Raw genomic sequence first — 6200 nt, forward strand, 5'->3', positions numbered from 1 at the left:
GTTTTAGTTTTATAAGGAACTCTCATACTGTTCTCCGTAGTGGCTGTATGGAGATTTACATTCCCACCAACAGTGTAGGAGGGTTCCCTTTTCTCCACACCCTCCCCAGCATTTATTGTTTTTACATATTTTGATGATGGCAATTCTGACTGGTGTGAGATCATATTTCATTGGAGTTTTGATTTGCATTTCTCTAATTATTAGGGATGTTGAGCATCTTTTCATGTGCTTCTTGGCCATCTGTATGTCTTTGTAGAAATGTCTATTTAGGTCTTCTGCCCATTGTGATTGTTTGTTTTTTTGATATTGACCCACATGCGTTGTTTGTAAATTTTGGAGACTAATCCCTTGTAGGCAGCATCATTTGCAAATATTTTCTCCCATTCCGTGGGCTGTCTTTTTGTTTTGTCTGTGGTTTCATTTGCTGTACAAAATATTTTGAGTTTAATTAGGTCCCATTTGTTTATTTTTGTTTTTATATCCATTATTCTAGGAGACGGCTACACAAAGACATTGCTGCAGTTTGTCAATGGGTGTTCTGCTTATGCTTTCCTCTAAGAGTATTATAGTATCCTGTCTTACATTTAGGTCTTTAATCAATTTTGAGTTCATTTTTGTATGTGGTGTTAAAGAATGTTTTAATTTCATTTTTTTACATGTAGTTGTCCAGCACTCTCTGTTGAACAGACTGTCTTTCCTCCATTGTATAGTTGTGCCTCCATTGTCATAGATTAATTGACCATAGATGTGTGGGTTTACTAGGGGATTTCTATCCTGCTCCGTTCATCTATATTTCTGTTGCTGTGCCAGTACCACATTCTTTGGATGACCGAAGCTGTGTAGTACAGTCTGACGTCAGGGAGCCTGATTCCTCCAGCTCCATTTTTCTTTCTCAAGATTGCTTTGAATATTTGGCTCCATACAAATTTTAAGACTATGTGTTCTAGTTCTGTGAAAAATGCCATTGGTAATTGAATAGGGATTGCATTGAATCTGTAGATTGCCTAGGATAGTATAGTCATTTTGACAATATTGATTATTCTAATCCAAGAACATGGTACATCTTTCCATCTGTTTGTGTTGTCTTCTATTTCTTTCATTGGTGTCTTAGAGTTTTCAGAGTACTGGCCTTTTGTCTCCTTAGGTAGCTTCATTCCTAAGTATTTTTTTCTTTTTGATGTGATGGGAAATGGGATTGTTTCTTTAATGTATTTTTCTGATCTTTCGTCGTTAATGTACAGAAGTACAACAGGTTTCGTTATATTTATTTTGTATCCTGCAACTTTACCAAATTCATTGATGAGCTCTAGTAGTTCTCTGGTAACATGTTTAAGATTTTCTATGTACAGTATCATGTCATCTGCAAACAGTGACAGTTTTATGCCCCCTTTTCCAATTTGGATTCCTTTTGTTTCTTTTTCTTCTCTGATTGCTATGGCTAAGACTTCCAAAACTATGTTAAATAAAAGTATTGAGAGTGGACATCCTCGGCTTGTTCCTAATCCTAGAGGAAATGCTTTCAGCTTTTTACCATTGAGTATGATGTTAGCTGTAGGTTTGTCATATATGTTGAGGTATGTTCACTCTCGGTCCACTTTCTCGAGAGTTTTTATGATAAGTAGGTGTTGAATTTTGTCAAAAGGTTTTTCTGCATCTATTGAGATGATCATATGATTGTTATCCTTCAATTGGTTGACGTGGTGTATCACACTGATTGATTTGCAGATATAGAAAATTCCTTCCATCCCTGGGATAAATCCCACTTGATCATGATGTATGAGCCTTTTAATGTACTGTTGGAATCTGTTTGCAATATACTGTTGAGGATTTTTGTATCTATGTTCATCAGTGATATGGGCCTGTAGTTTTCTTTTCTGTGTGTGATATCTTTGTCTGGTTTTTGGTATCAGAGTATTGGTGGCCTTATAGATTGAGTTCAGAAGTGTTCCTTCCTCTGCAGTTTTCTAGAAGAGTTGCAGAAGGATAGGTGTTAACTCTTCTCTAAATGTTTAGTAGATTCCACTGTGAAGTCATCTGGTCCTGGATTTTCATTTGTTGATTCAGTTTTTAATCACTGATTCAATCCAGGAAACTTAGTTGGTTAGTTCATACATTCCAGTTCTTCCTGGTTCAGTTCTGAGAGATTGTACCTTTGTAAAAATTTGTCCATTTTCTCTAGGTTGTTCATTTTATTGGAAAATAATTGCTTTCAGTAGTCTCAGGGTCCTTTGAATTTCCATGATGTGCATTGTAACGGGCTTGCTTTTCATTTGTACATTTATCGGTTTGGGCCCTCTCACTTTTTCCACTGATGAGTGTGGCTAAGGATTATGAATATTGCTTATCTTTTCAATGAACCAGGTTTTAGTTTCATTGATCTTTTCTTTGTTTGTTGTTTGTTTTTCAGGCTCTATTTCATTTATTTCTGCTCAGATCGTTATGATTTCTTTCCTTCTACTGAGTTGGGGTTTTGTTTGTTCATTTTTCTCTAGTTACATTAGGTGTAAAGTTATGTCATTTATTGAACCTTTTCTTCTTGTTAGCTTGTATAACTAAAAACGTCCCTCTTAGAACAGCTTTTGCTGCATCCGATAGGTTTTGGGTCATTGTGTTTTTGTTTGTATTTGTCTCTAGGGCTTTTTAAAATTGATTTAATTGAAGTATAGTTGATTTAAAATGTTTTGTTACTTTTGCTGTACAGAAAATTGATTGAGTTATACACTTATCTACCTGTCTGTCTAGGCATTCTTACTCATTTTCTTTTCCAGGGTGGTTTATCACAGGATACTGAATACAATTTCCTCTGCTATACACTAAGACTTTGTTTCTTTTTAAAATTAATTAAAGAATTAATTAATTTAAATATTTAAAAATTTTATTTGATATTAGAATATAGTTGAGAAACAATGCTGTGTTAGTTGCAGGTGTGCAGGAAAGTGATTTGGTTATAAATTATATATGTACCTATTCCTTTTCATATTCCCATTTAGGTTATTACAAAATATTGAGCACAATCCCTGTACTATACAGTAGGTCCTTATTTATTATCTGTTTTAACACTGAGTGTGTACATGTAAATCCTAAACTCCCAAGGTATCCCTTCCCCCCCCACCCCATACCCTCTGGTAACCATAAATTTGTAATCTATGTCTGTGAGTCTGTTTCTCTTTTGTAAATAAGTTCATTTGTATCATTTCTTCTTAGATTCCTTATAAAAGCAATATTGTATGATTTTTCACTACACTTAGTATGATAATCTCCATGTCCATCGATGTTGCTGTAAATGGCGTTATTTCATTATTTTTGTTGGCTGAGTAATATTCCATTGTATATATGTACCACTTCTCCTTCATCCATTGTTCTGTCAATGGACATTGTGGTTGCTTCTGTGTCTTGACTATTGTAAAGAGTGCTGCAATGAATATTGGGATGCATGTATCCTTTAGAACTGTGTATTTCTCTGAATATATGCCCAGGAGTGGGATTGCTGGATCATATGGTAGCTCTACTTTTAGTTTTTTGAGGAACCACCATACTGTTCTCTCTAGTGTCTGTACCAATTTACATTTCCTTCAAGAGCATAGGAGGGTTCCATTTTCTCCATGACCTTGTTCTTTCTCCATTCTATGTATAATAGTTTGCATCTGCTAACCCCAAACTCCCAATCAATCTCTTCCATGTCTTCCCTCTCCCTGGCAAAAACCAGTCTCTTCTCTATGTCTGTGAGTCAGTTTCTTTTATGAAGATAAGTTCTTTTGTGTCAGATTTTTCATTCCACATATACGAGATAACATATGGTATTTCTCCTTCTCTTTGTGACTTGCTTCACTTAGTGTGATAATCTCTAGCTCCATTCATCTTGCTGCAAGTGGCATTATTTCATCCTTTGTTCTGGCTGAGTAGTATTCCATTGTATATATATATATATATACCAAAAATACTTCAGCCATTCATGTGTCAGTGAACACCTGGGTTGCTTCCATGTCTTGGCTATGGTTAATAGTGCTGCTGTTAACATAGGGATTCACGTACCTCCTTGCATTAGAATGTTCTCTGGATATATACCCAGGAGTTGGGTTGCTGGACCATATGAGAAGTCAATTTTCAGTTTTTTCAATAAGCTCCATACTGTTTTCCAAAGTGGCTGCATCAATTTACATTCCCATGCACAGTGTAGGAGGGTTCCCTTTTCTCCACACCCTCTCCGGCATGTGGAGACATTTTAATGATGGCCATTCTGACTTATGTGAGGTGGTGCCTAATTGTAGTTTTGAATTGCTTTTCTTTAATAATCACTGATGTTGAGAATCATTTCATGTGCCCATTTGGCATTTTGTATGTTTGTGAGAAATGTCATTGTAGGTGTTCTGCCCATTTTTTGATTGGGTCACTTTGGTTTTTGGTTGTTCAGTTGTATGAGATGTTTGTATATTTTGGAAATTAAGGCCCTGTCAGTTGCCTCATTTGCAAATATTTTCTCCCAGTCTGTAGGTTGTCTTTCCTTTTTGTTTATGGTTTCCTTTGCTGTGCTAACACTTTTGAGTTTGATTCGGTCCTAGTTGTTTATCTCTGTTTTTATTTCCATTACCCTAGGAGCCAAAACTAGAAAGATATTGCTGCAATTTATGTCAAAGTGTGTTCTGTCTAGGTTTTCCTCTGGGAATCTTTTAGTATCCAGTTGTCCAGTTAGGTTTTTAATTCATTTTGTGTTTATTTTGGGATAGGGTCTTAAGAATGTTCTGCTTTCATTCTTTACATGTAGCTGTCCAGTTTTTCCAGCACCACTTATTCAATACACGGTATTTTCTCCATTGTATATTCTTGCCTCCTTTGTCTTAAATTAATTGACCATAGCTGAATGGTTTATTTCTGTGCTTTCTTTCCTGTTTCATTGATCTATATGTTGGGTTTTTTGCCAGTAGGCCATACTGTTTTGATTACTGTAGCCTGGTAATAGAGTCTGAAGACAGGGAGAGTGATTCCTTCAGCTTCTTTCCTCTTTCCCAAGATTGTTGTGGTCACTCAGGGTCCTTTGTGTTTCCATACAAATTTAAATTTTTTGTGTTCTAGTTCTGCGAAAAATGCCCTTGTTCATTTGATAGGGATTTCATTGGATCTGTCGATCGTTCTGAACAGTGTGATAATTGTAACAATATTGGTTCTTCCCAACCAAGAACAGGTCTTTCTTTCCATCAGTGTGTGTCGGCTTTAATTTCTTTCATCAACATCTTATAGTTTTTGGAGTAAGGGTCTTTTGCCTCCTTAGGTAGGTTGATTTCTAAACTATTTTCTTCTATTTGATGCTACGATAAATGGGATTGTTTCCTGAGTTTCTCTTTCGGACCTTTCACTGATAGTGTTTAGAAATGAAGCAGATTTCTCTGTAATAATTTTCTATCCGGAAACTTTACTGAATTCATTGATGAGTTTTAGCAGTTTTCTGTTTGCCTCTTTAGACTTTTCTATGTGTACTAGCATGTCATCTGCAAAAAATGAAAGTTTTGCTTCTTCTTTTCCAAGTTGGATTCTTTTTTTTATTTTTCTCCTCTGTTGCTCTGGCTAGGACTTTGAAACTTATGTTATATAAAAGTGGTGAGAATGGGCATGTTCATGAACCTGTTGTTCATTATCTTAGAGAAAATTCTTTCAGCTTTTCACCATCAAGTATAATACTAGTGCTGGGTTTGTCATATATGTCCTTTATTACGTTGAGGTATGTTTCTCCTCTGCCCACTGTCTACAGAGTTTTGTTTTATTTTTATTATAAATGGATGTTGAATTTTATCAAAAGCTTTCCCTCCCTCTCTAGAAAGGATCATATGCTTTTTATGTTCAAGTGGTGTATCACACTGATTGTATTGTGGATATTGAAAAATCCTTGCATCTCTGGAGTAAATCCCACTTGATCGTGATGTATAATCCTTGTAATGTATTGATGGATTCTGTTTGCTAATATTGTGTTCATGATTTTGGCGTCTATGTTCATCTGTGATATGGGCCTGTAATTATCTTTTCTGTGCATGATATCTTTGTCTGGTTTTTTCTTAGAAGGGTGATGGTGGCCTCATAGAATGAGTTCAGAAGTGCTCCTTCCTCTGCAATTTTTTGGAAGATTTGCAGAAGGATAGGTGTTAACTGTTCTCTAAATGTATGGTAGAAATTCCCTGTGAAGCCATCTGGTCCTGGGTTTCTGTTTCTTG

The sequence above is a fragment of the Monodon monoceros genome, unplaced genomic scaffold (assembly GCF_005190385.1).
Source record: "Monodon monoceros isolate NGI ecotype Baffin Bay Population unplaced genomic scaffold, NGI_Narwhal_1 Super_Scaffold_18, whole genome shotgun sequence".
Classification (NCBI taxonomy): Eukaryota; Metazoa; Chordata; class Mammalia; order Artiodactyla; family Monodontidae; genus Monodon; species Monodon monoceros.